The 11,681-nt window shown below is 55.6% G+C and overlaps 1 protein-coding gene across 2 annotated transcripts in view; it reads left to right on the top strand.

Moving 5' to 3' along the window:
• Nucleotides 1–332: 332 nt before the first annotated feature.
• IP6K2 (inositol hexakisphosphate kinase 2) overlaps nucleotides 333–11,681 on the top strand; it is a 49,394-nt gene continuing 38,045 nt past the window's right edge. The window contains exon 1 of one of the 2 annotated variants that reach the window (XM_064724013.1): nucleotides 333–530. The gene's annotated coding sequence lies outside the window, so the exon portion shown is untranslated. The remainder of the gene's footprint in view (nucleotides 531–11,681) is intronic. The other variant, XM_064724008.1, reaches the window with a different exon arrangement.

Here is an 11,681-nt window from a genome sequence, read left to right as displayed (position 1 = left end):
CATACACTGTGCTAGGAATAGCATTACATCCCTTTGCAGGCAAAAGTATTTGCATTTCTCATTTCCCCAGGAGGCTCTTGAGGCTCAGCAGCTGCATTGTTTGCCAGAGGAGCTTCAGGTAGGGCTGAGGAGCATCTTCCTGGCTGTGCCCTGCCACTGCTCCACTGCTGCAGTGATGCATGCACCAAGGTGACCCTAATAACGATTACAGAGGTGGGAGGGGGGCTTCTCCCCCACAGTAGGGGCTGAGGTTGGGGTGGCTCAGGGCATCTGCATCATATTTTGCAGTAGTTGAGCAATAAAAACCCTCAGGTCTATATTGGAGGGGGCCCAGACTGGCCCCAGAGCAGCTGAGCCTACTGGAGAGGCAGGGATGCAAACTACCTGCACCTGCAAGCACAGCTGGTGCTGCTCCCATCAACCCTCCCTTCCTGCTGGGAGCCAGGAAAGCCCCAAACAGGGCTCATTCCCCTGGATCCGGCTGCTGTCCCCCTGGCACTGAGCTCCCAGGGAGCCCTGGTCACCAGCAGGTACAGGGCTGGGGCTGGGCAGGGGCAGAGGCTTGGGCTGCTGGTGGGTTTTTGTGTCTTGAGGCTTTGGCTGCTCCTGGTGGGTTTTTGTGTCTTGAGGGCAGAATTCATGGAACTATAAGGAAAGTACTGGATCCCAATCGTGGCAAGCCCAGGTACTGGAACCTGCACATCCTGGCGTGGCAGGAGGGAGGAGGTGTCCTTTTAGTGTGCTGTCCCATGGATGAGGATTGCTTTCCTTGGGGCCGTGTGGCTGAACTGGGTCTGCCCTGGGGCTGGGCTGGGTCATGAGGCTCATGGAGGTTCACACAAAAGCTGAGTGAGGAGTAGGCCCTTGGTTGTTGTGAGTCTTGAGAAGGCTGTTGCACTGTATTCTGGAGAGAGGCTCCAAAATACAACAGGGCTGGCTTGAAATAAATCTGATACTGCCTCTGAGCAAGCTGAGCACCCAAGTCTGTGGTGGTACCTGCTCCTGGAGTGTCACTGGGAGCAGGAGGGACAGAGCTGCTGGCAGCCAAGCACCTGGGTACTTGGTGTGTGCCCAGTTGATGATGAAAGGGAAAATGTGGTGGCCTTGAAACAGGGACCTTCAGGGAACCCTGGGCTGGGTCCTGTTCCACACAGCTGCAGACAGACACTTGTCTGCAGTGGACAAGTGTCTTTCTTCCCTTTTATCCCCCAGTAAAGGAGATTAAATAACATTTGCTGCCTTGTGAGAGGGTTTCAGCAGCACATTCTGCACAGAGCACTCTCTGAAGGGCGGAGTGGTGCTCAGGGGGTCTGGCACTATGGCTTGGCTGCTGCTGTGGGTGTTCCCCACTCTGGCAGGCCCCACTCACCTGAACCTTCCCCTGACCCAGTGTGTGTCACAGTCCTCTTAGACACACTGTTTTTCCAATGGAAGCCTGGGAAAAATATGTGAGTGTTGAGATGGAAGTGAACATCTCCAGGGATGAGAGTGTCCTGGAGCACGGCTCCCCTCTCCCACCGTACGGGGGGCAATGCAAACCCCTCTCCCTGTAGGGGCACCTGTTCCCTGTGCTGCCTGTGGCTGCCTTGTGACATGTCGAGGGTCCCCTGCCAGGACCCTCCTGCTGGGACTTGCGCCCAATACAAGAAAAAGCACACAGGATCTGGCGGGGGGTTCTGGTTTGGTTGTTTTTCCTCCTGGGAGGCCGTTTTCCGAGCAGGAGCCTCTTGGGGGCGGTTTGGGATTGTTCACTGAGCGCTGCTGAGCCGCTGGCAGCCGGGGACCTGTCCCTGCCATTGCCTGCCCGACAGCGCTGCCTGGCTGCGGCCTCTGCCCCTCCAGGCACGGAGAGCACACCTCTGCTTTCCTTTTGTACAAAGACAGGCTCCTAGGTTGATATGAGTCTTGCTGAGGCTGTTTCACTATATCCTGGAAAGAGGTTCCCAAATACAACAGGGCTGGCTCGAAAAAAAACCTAATACTGCTTCTGAGTGAGCTGTTCTACTGCTGAGCATCCAGGTGTGTGGAGGAACAGAGGTGGTGGCAGCAAATAGCCGTGAGCAGGGTGCTCTGACGGGGTGACAGGGGCTCTGGAGTCAGGCACACAGCAGCCAGGGCCATCCAACCCTCTGGGAACCCCACTGTTTCCCAGAAAGCTCTGGAGAGCAGAGCCCCACCCAGCCCTGTGTGCTGCTCCAGTGATTTTGTTTGTTTGGTTGGTTGGTTGGTTGTGTCCGGGAAGGCAGCACGGGCAGTTTCTGGTAACTGCGCTGGGATTTTGCTTCCCTGGGGGTTTGCAGAGCGTTCCCTGGCCCAGCTCTGGCTCACTCTGTTCAGGTGACATGCACTCCTGAGTGGATAATGTCCCTCTCAAGGGACAGGCACAGGACAAGCAGGGGAGGCTTCACTCGGGTCTGCCTTGGCCTCTGCCTTTGCCACACAAGCACTGGAATGCCCAGGAGAGCCTGAGTGCCAGGTCAGTGTCTGTCTGTGCACTGAAGGAGCAGCCCATGCTGCCCCAAAGACATTGCATGGGACAGCAGTGATGTAGAGCTGGGAGAAATCTTCACAAGGCCATCCAGGCCATCCCTAGATCATCTCCAGCATGAGCCCTGAAGGTCCCCACTGGTTTTGGACACTCCACCACAGTTCCCCAGGATCTGATGGGTTCAGAGGGCATCCTTAAGGACAGCCTGAAACTGTGTTGAAATTTAGGCTCATTACTTCTCCTGTTCCCATCAGATGCTGGCAGAGTGTTCGCAGCTCCCTCTTTGATGTTCACAGATCCCCTGTGTCCAGAAAAAAATCCTACAGGCTGTGCCAGCTGCTGCTGTACCTGAGGGATAATGCAGGCTGGGCACAAGATCTGGGCTTACCCTTCGCTGGCTTCAAACAAAGGGTATCTTGCGACAGAATTTCAAGGGCAAACATCCCAGTCAGTTTCGCTTAAAATAAATAAATAGTAACAATAACAACCCCTCCACCACCCCAAATGAGGTGGCTCAGCCTATGAGTCACCCTTTTGTGCAGCCTTGATCCCCAGCCTGCTTTTGCACACGGGTAATTCATACTTGGAAGCAGAACACTGTCTTTCCAAAACTACATCCCCAGCCCTTTTTTTTGTCTATTTGCCAAGGTCATCAGTATTGTACCACAGCCCCCAGCACATCCCCTTGGGGCAGTCTCCACTGATGGAGCTGTGGAGAATCTCCCACTGTCTCCTCCCCTTTCCAAGGGAACTACGGGTAACTAATGAAAAGAATTTTGCTGCATCTTTTGCAGCCATCTTGCAGGTTGAGTTAATCTTGAGCTTCTTTATTTTCCCAGTGGGAATGATAAAGTCTTGCTGAGCAAAAACCCTACTAAAGAAATCCAGTCCTTGCCACTCTCTCTGCTTCTGGGACCTGTTGTCCTATTGCTAAAGAAAATTGATTTGGAGTACCAGAACTAATTTTTATTGACCACCCTGACCATTTCTGGGTGCTCTGTGCTTCCGTTCCCGAGCTGTTCGGGGATGCCACAGGCACCACATCCAGTGCCTGCAGCATGTTTGCCTTAGCGTAAATAACCCTTGGTGCTGCCCATGGGGTTGGGAAATGTTTGGAGTCCTGTGGGCAGGAGAGGTCGTTGGCTTGTTTGCAGAGCCAGGTGAAGGCTGGGGACATGGGGCTGCTCGGGGCCATGGCTGTTGAGAACGGGGACCGCACAGGTGCTTTTGTGCCCAGAGGGTTCCCATCCTCGATGCCCGTGGCATCCCAAATGTCACCATCGCGGCTCCCCGGCAGTTGTGGCGAGGTGGCACCAGGTGGCAGCAAGGGACCAGCCCGGGGAGCGGCTGCAGCGCTCGGAGGGAGCAGGGAGAGCCGAAATGCTGCAGCCGGGTGCGGGCCAGCCCGTGCCTTGGAGATGATGGCCGGGCAGGGTCTGGGCTCTCTCGGTCGGAGCTGGGTCCTGTGTGTGTCCCCAACCCGTGCAAGGGCACAGCCCAGCATTCCTGTCTCATGCTTGGAACTGGGGGCTCTTGGGGCCAAATTCTCTCCTTCCATAAGAGGACCAGACTTTGGAGTTTAAGGGCAAGTCACCCCTGCAAGGAGTTAAATAATTAACCTGTTTTGCAAGAGCCTCAATATGGCCTGCAAGCAAACCCCTCCTGGGGGTGCTGTCGCCAGCTCACAAATGTTGGTCTTGGGTCCTGGCTCAGAGGGGAGTGATGTGAGAGATGTGAAAGAAGAAAATTCGGTAGTGCTGGGCCAGGCCACCACTGCTGGGAGCAGTGTCAGTTCATGCCTGCCATTCCGGGGGGCTGGAGGAGCTGGGGATGATGTATCTATTCCCTTTGTCCCTAAAGAAATTATGTCAGGCCATCCTTCCCAAATGGCTCAGGAGGGTCCCTGCAGCATTCTCCTCTCCTCTCTGCATCTCTCTTCAGAATCCACTCCCCTGCCAGCAGTTCCTATCTAGGCAACCAGAGAACTGTTTTCCCTGCAGTGCTGAAGAGCTGCAGTGTGGATTCAGTTGGTGGGGACACACCTGTGCCCAGGTTCTTGGCAGTGCTCTCTGCAGTGCCTGACTGTGCTTTAGCTGTGTTTGGACCCGAGCAGGCAGCTCTGGGTGGAGGCCAGAGCGGCGCCAGCACACAGAAATGGGATCAACAGCTCCTTCCTGTTGTGCAACTGCTGCACAGCCCACGTAGAGAATTTTTGGGAGATTTGTCAGGGCTTTTGTTTTTTCAGTTAATATTTATTTGCTTGTTTTGGGTCTTGCTTTCACAAACAAGGAATTTAAATAGTACAGGCTGAGAGGGGGCATGAACCTTGCCGAGCCTGCCCTGAAGTGCTGTGTCCTGCTCCAGGAGCTCCCTGTGCCCACCCCAGCTGCCCTCACCTGCCCAGCCCTGGCTTCCCCTGAGCATGACTCCCCAGTCCCACTGGCTCTGGAGCTGGGATTCTGGCACAATCATCATTTACAGTTTTGCCTGGCAGCCCACACGTGTTTCTGCTCTTATGTAATAGTTCAGCCCAGGGTATGAGCCCACTGCATCCATCCCCTACACACACAGAGGCTTTGGGTACCAACACCCCTGCTGCAGACCTTGTGCTGCAGGCAAGGGACAGCTGAGCTCATCCCTCTTGTGTAGAGCCCCACGTGAGCCCTGCCCTTGTGGCTTCAGGCTCCTGGCCTGACAGGACTGAGATGTGAGCTCCCCTCTGCTCTGAAACCTGCCAAGTGCCACTTCCCTGCTCCCCACTTCCAGTTTGGTCCTCACCTGGCTGGTCCTGGGGTGAAGCTGGGGACAGGAGTAAGGCACAGCACAGTGCTCTAACCAGCATCTTTCTAGCAAGACCCATATTTACTGGATTTCAGGCATTTTCTCTGTGTGTGCCCTTGATTTCACTGTGTTTCTGTTTGTGGTTCCCAGAGCAGGCACAGGGATGTAGGGTGTGGCCATCGAGCTCCCAGGTGAAGCTGTTTGTGATGTGTGGGGGGAAAGCAGGGAAAAGTTGCAAAACTTTTGCCAAGAGCAAAAGATGTGTGGCTGACATGCTGACCACGGTCCAGAGGGCACCAGGGCATGGGTGGCATTTGGGAAAACAACCCCTGGAGAGGCTGTTAGTGCTGGCAGGAGCCTGGCACCCTGGCCCTTGAGGGATGAAGCCCACATGCTCGTGGTGCCATTGGCACTTGTGCCATGCCTGGGCTGGGGTGCTCTGTCACCAGTGGGGTGTAGGGAATGCTCTCCCCATCTCCATGTGCTGGGTACCAAGAGAGTGACCCGTGTGTGGCTGGCCCTGAGGGGCTGTGGGAGGGGGCAGGTGCTCTCCTGGGCTCTTGGTGGGTGCCATGGGACAGGAGTGCTCCCTTCTCACTGCCTCCAGCCCTGCCCACCATGCAAGGCAGCTCCTGCCAGGTGCCCGTGGCTGGTTGGGAATGGTGGATCAGGTGAGGCAGTGCGTAGCTGCCTGCACAAAGCTTTTTCAGGCTGTTATTTAGGTCAGCCCTAGGGTCCCCAGGAGCCAGGTGACTGTACCCTCGTGCGCTGGGCATGCCACAAACCAAACACTTGTCACTTGACTTCCCCCCAGCCCTGGGACACTGCTCTCTCTGGGTTTGCCTGCCAGCGGTCAGCTCAGGGTCAGCTCCAGATCTCCTGGTGCAATCCCAGGCAGGCAGGCAAGCAGGGAGCCTGATATCTTGGCCTGATGACCGAGGGAGGCCACCAAGGCTGACAGGCAGTGTGCCCAGGCACCACCCTCCTGCCTGCTCAGGGCTGCACTGGTGAGAACATGTATTTAAAACTCTGTGTGTCAGCACTGGGGTGCTGAGTGGCTCCTGCAGCCAGGAAGGTTATTGACTGTGCCAGTGGGTTCAGCTTTATTCCTGTTGAATCAAGAAACTGAGGGATCCCCAGGAAAGAGAGCAAACTACTGCAGTGTCCTCAGGCAGCTCCTGGGATGGGAACGTCACCCTGCTCTGGAGAGCACAAACCCTTAGGTTTGTGTGAGAGTAGCCCTGCAAAGTGCCAGCTTCTCAAAGGTGGTGCTTGGAGAGACTGAAAGAGTGGCAGAAACCTTTGTACAGTCCTATCTGGGTCTTCCCCATCATAAAGAGCACAGCAAGCTTTCTTGATTAGAGCTGCCATAAATCAAAAGCTGAACCACAACTAGAATCTCTCCTGGGATGAGCCCTGGAGTCCCAGGCTGCAGGGATGGGATGTGACACTGGTGTTCCTCTGCAGTGTTTGTGGTCAAAGCTTGGTCCCACCACACACACACCTCTCTCTCTGAGCTGAGGACAGCTGGTGTCCTGTCCCCTTCCCTTTGTGGAGGGACAACGGTTGGTGGGTGGTGACAGCAGGGCCTCCCTGTTTCCCTGCCAGATACCAGCAGCAGTGAGGTTCTCAGAGTTCTCTTGGGGAAATCAGAAGCAGTTTTGTAAGATTTAGTTATTGGGGGTAGGGATCAGACTCCTGGAACCATTTCTGCAGCTGGAGTGACTCCTCCAGCTTTGTCACCAGTGGGAGCTGGTTCCCCATTTCCAGGCTCTGCACCACCTCCCATCCTTAATGATCACCATGTCCTTCAGAAATCTGCCCCAAAGTAATTCCAGGTCCCATGCCAGAGCTGGCAACATCCAAGACCTGGTACCAGACACCCATCCCCCTGCAGCCCTGCCAGTGTGCCTTCAGCATGACCAAATTCTGACTTTAAACCTCTCCAAGCACTTGCAAAGCAATCCTGTTGCCACAGGCTGGGCTGACTGGCACCATGTGGTGTTACAATGGCCCAGAAATTGCCTTTTTGAAACTTTATTTGCAGCTGCCCATTGCTTTTCCCCATCTCAGCTGCAGGGCTGGCTGTGTATGAGACAGGTCACTGCCTGAGGCATTGTTGCTGAAATCATTTTAATGTGGCCAAACCCGGTCAAATCATCACCTCTGCATAATCAGAAAGGACATATAAAATCTAAAAGCAAATATAAGATATTATGGCACTACAGGCACTGGCACCCTGTGGAATGAGTCTGGCCTGACCTGTAGCATCCTCTCACTTCTCCCACACCCTCTCCTGCTGGAGCCCTGTGCCCCCAGGATTCACACACAGAGCTGAAGCAAAGGGAATATGCAGCCATAGAGAAGCTGTCTGCTCCCCCTCTAAAGCTGTGGTTTCACTGGAGAATTTTAGAGGAGAACAGTGTGACTCCATGAGCTTTCCCAATGGAAAAGCCTCCCTTGCTGTTGCTTTGTTTTTTCTGGTGGCTCTCTCTGCTAAATGCTGCCTTACAGGGTGAGTTAGTATTTTTTGATATTTTTAGATGCCTCTCAGCCCGGTGTCAGGGCTCTGTAATTAAAGGAACTGTTTTGGCAGTAGGATGTTGCCAAGCTGGAGCTCTTGGTTTGGAACCTCCTTCCCAGAAGTGTGTGCAGGGCAGGGCCAGCATCCCGTCCCGGGGAGGGGATGGCCATGCTGGGAGGGACAGGATCCCCTTGGGCACCTGCCCACCCTGGCAGGAGGGATGGAGGGGCTTGAGGGGCACAGACATGGTGGGCTCTGGTTTTTTTGAGACCTGAGGTTGTGGAGCTGTGGGGTCCCTGTGCTGTTGCTCCTGGATGAAGGTGGCAGGCAGGGTGGCACGATGGAGGCCAGTGCGCCAAGGCCTCTTCTCCTGCGTCCTCTGTGCCCTCATTGTGCCTGGAGTGTGTCCCTTGTCCAACCCCAGCACTGGGGTCACTTGTCCCAGAGCCTGACTGTGCCTCGACAGGCTGGGCAGCGCCTGTCTGAGCCAGCAAAGCCTATTTCCCTTCACAAGCTGAGAGATAAACCTAAAAATAACCCTGTTATCTTCCACTTGATCCAAATCAACAGCAGCCCCAGCTGTAAATAGCCATGCATGTGTCAAGGTGGGCTGCAGGGTGTGGAGCACGGAGGGGGCACTGTCCCCTGTCAGGGCTGACCCCACTGCAAGGGGAGGGGGTCTCTGCACCAGGCTGCTGCTTTGGCCCCCCCAAGCTGGCCATGCTGAGAAGGGCTGTGCCCCCAAGGTAGCTGCATGCCAAAGGGTGCAGAGGCTCTGTCCCATTGCAAAACAGGTCCCAGAAATAGCTGGATAAACACGACCCCCTGCACTCTCTCTGACATGGGGCCTGCCCAGCGTGTCACCCAGAAATCCTCTGGCCCTGTTACATCTGCAGGGCCTGGCCTGGAGGGGTTTCTGTGTGGGTCCTACCCAGCCTCCTCCTGCCCTTGGTCTCACCCACACTGCTGTGCTGTGCCATGCTGTGCCATGCAGGACTAATGTACTGTGCCATGCTGTGCCATGCAGGGCTTGCTGCAGCCCCTGTGCTGCACCATGGACACCAAGGGTGGGCTCCCAGCACCCAACAATTTAGTACTTTCACCCCAGAATTTGCTGCTCACCTGTGCCAGCCTTCCCCACCCCTGAGGACTTGTGTGCTCTCCCAGCTGCAAATGTAGAGGATTTTGGAATGGAGGCAGTAAGATAAACTGTCTGAGGGGAACATGGTAGGGTTGGGTGGGTCAGTGAAGAGGGTGAGCAATGAATTGGGCATTTGGGATAGGAACCTGTGCTGCTCCCTTCAGGTTAGGAAGAAATTGTTACACTGGTTAGTCTCCTGGCTTAGCCAATTGGAACAGCCAAACTGGGACAAATCCCTTCTTTTGCAACTGTTTGTACCTGCTGAGAAGGGGTGCTGTCCCCTCACAACATGGCCATCTGTCCTCATACACATCACCAGGAAGGGGATGTCAAGCTGGCACATTTTACACCACTCCAAGGTGTGGTTTCCTCTGGCCCACATGGGTGATGCCTGATGGCAGTGGCAGCCACATCTCTGCCCACCTGTGTCTCTCCCCAGCTGCCCCAGGTTGTGCCTGTGGTGGCACGGCTGAGGGACATGATGCAGTGATCTGCAGTGTGCCGGGGGGAGCCTGGCCCTTGCCCTGGCACCAGCAGGCACGTGCAGCAGGGTTCTGGAGGGACAGAGCAGGCTGGTACTGCACCAAGGCCTGTGCCACTGGCCAGTAGGTTTGGAAACCAGAGGTGTAGGGGCTGCTCTTGGGGTTATACTACAGCTTGGCTTTGTTTTGGGGCTCAGGGTCACAAGCAGCCCTTTGCAGAAGGGCTGGGCCTTTGCTGGCTTTGCAGAAGAGGCAGGGCAGGGAGCCCACGGTGTCCCCAGTGCCTCATGCTGGGCCCTGGCCAGTGCCCTTGTGCTCCTCGCTGAGCACTGAAATTAACCACCAACATCAAAGAGGACGGGGTTAAAAAAAGAGAGAAGAGGTTTTGTTTACTTGAATCAAAAATAATTTGTGGCAACGCATCTTTTTCCAAGGCAAACAGTGCAGGAGCTGTCGGTGCTAATTTGGGAAGCTGAAAGGGAGTTAAATAAAAACATGAACGTCTGACAGGGAAACAACTGGTCTCGTGCACTAAAATAGAGCCAGGGACGCCAGGGAGCTGGAGCTGGAGGAGCTGGGGCAGGCCTGGGAGGGAGGGGTGAAATCCAGGGCAGCAGGAGGGAGGAAACCCACTGGGCTCCAGCATTGTGTAATAATTCACTCCGTGCTGAGCCCTGTGCCAGCAGCCAGGTCCAACCTGCATGCTGGGTGGGCAGGGCTGGGGTGTCACAGGAGGAATGTGCCTGTGTGCTCTACAGGGGGGTTACATGTCTGTGTGTCTGCCCACTGTGCGCCAGACTGAGGGCTGGGACCCAAATGGGCCCCAAAACTGATGTGTGTGGCCAGACCTGCAGGAAGAGAAGTGTCAGCTCCCAATAATCTCGTGATACCCTAAATGGCTGCTGTCCCCAGCACGGATGTGGCACTGGTAACAACTACACCCACAGTAGTGTAACTTGGGGGTCAGCACCCCCTGGGCACCTCCTTGCCAAGGCTGCAGAAGGATGTGGGGTGGTTTTGCCCCTGGCCTGGCAGCAGACACGCTCTGGGGAGGGGTTGGGGTGCAGGACATCCCCTCGGCTGTGTTTGTGCTGCAGGTGCTTGGTGTGGGGCAGGGAAGCCTGAGCGGGCAATGCTGCTGCGTGGTCACAGCAGGCACAGCTCCAGCTCCCGTGCTGCCAGCTCAGCTGGCACAAAGTGCCACCTCCGATGATGCTGAGCGTCACCACAAGGCTGCTGCAAGGCCTCCGGGTGTCACCGTGCCCTGGCAGCCGCCCACGGAGGTGTGGCCGCAGGGAGCCGATAGGAAAAGCAGCCGCTCTAAGGAGGGCGGGGATGTGTTTGGGCAGCGGGGAGGAGCTGCCACATCCGCACCTGCTGCGGGAACAGCACGGGCTGTCCTGGGCTGCAAACCCGCTCTGCCAGGTTTCTGCATGCTCCCAGGGCACCTGGGGAATGCCCCCGGTGTCACCTCTGCCAGGAGCTGAGGGACTCCCCAGTGCTGCCCAACACCGACAGAAGCCCCTGCAGTGTGCTGGAGAGGATGGAACCCAATCGAGCCTGCTGATGGGGAAGCAGCCAGCAGGTTTTCTGGGGCTGCTGGGGTACTCTCCATTAGGTATGGGGCTCGATCTTGCTCAGCTCCAGCCCCATTGCAGTTTTCCTGTGGTCAAAAGCAGCTGAAATTTTGCCTCTGGGGTCAGCCCTTAATAACATGATGGTCAGTAGGACAAAGTAACTTTGCATGGTGGGACACCAGGTGCCAGCACCAAGGGCCACAGAAGCCCCATGTCATCAAGCACTAGAAATTGCTGTTTGTGAGTCAATGCTGGAGCTGAGCCTTGGCTGTGCAGGGACAGGGGTCCATCTGGTGAAAGGGTTTTGAGCTACAGAGGACATGTCTTGGGTAGGGGTGAACTTCAGCCCTGTGTTTACAGCAGAAATGTGCTGCCTTGCCAGTCAGAACCTGTCAGTCAGACCTTACTTGCTCGGGATTCTTTATGTTGGCAGGGTTTGGATTCACATCCTCACCTGTTTTCTGCAGAGTGGGGAATGTCCCACCTCTTAGAAAGGGATTAATTGCTTGTTTATATTTTTAGCTCGTATAGTCTGAAATTATCTGAAACTGGAGCAAGGGGGAATGTGGCACAGCGAGGTCAGAAACTCAGGGGGGGCTGTTTGAGCTGCACCCTGGTAAGAGTCCAGCTGGGACTGCAGGAGCAGATATTGAACTGTACAGGAGCAGGTACAACACCCAAAGCAGAG

This window comes from Zonotrichia leucophrys, chromosome 12, assembly GCF_028769735.1.
Source record: "Zonotrichia leucophrys gambelii isolate GWCS_2022_RI chromosome 12, RI_Zleu_2.0, whole genome shotgun sequence".
Taxonomy (NCBI): domain Eukaryota; kingdom Metazoa; phylum Chordata; class Aves; order Passeriformes; family Passerellidae; genus Zonotrichia; species Zonotrichia leucophrys.
This window is presented reverse-complemented; position numbering and strand designations above follow the sequence as displayed.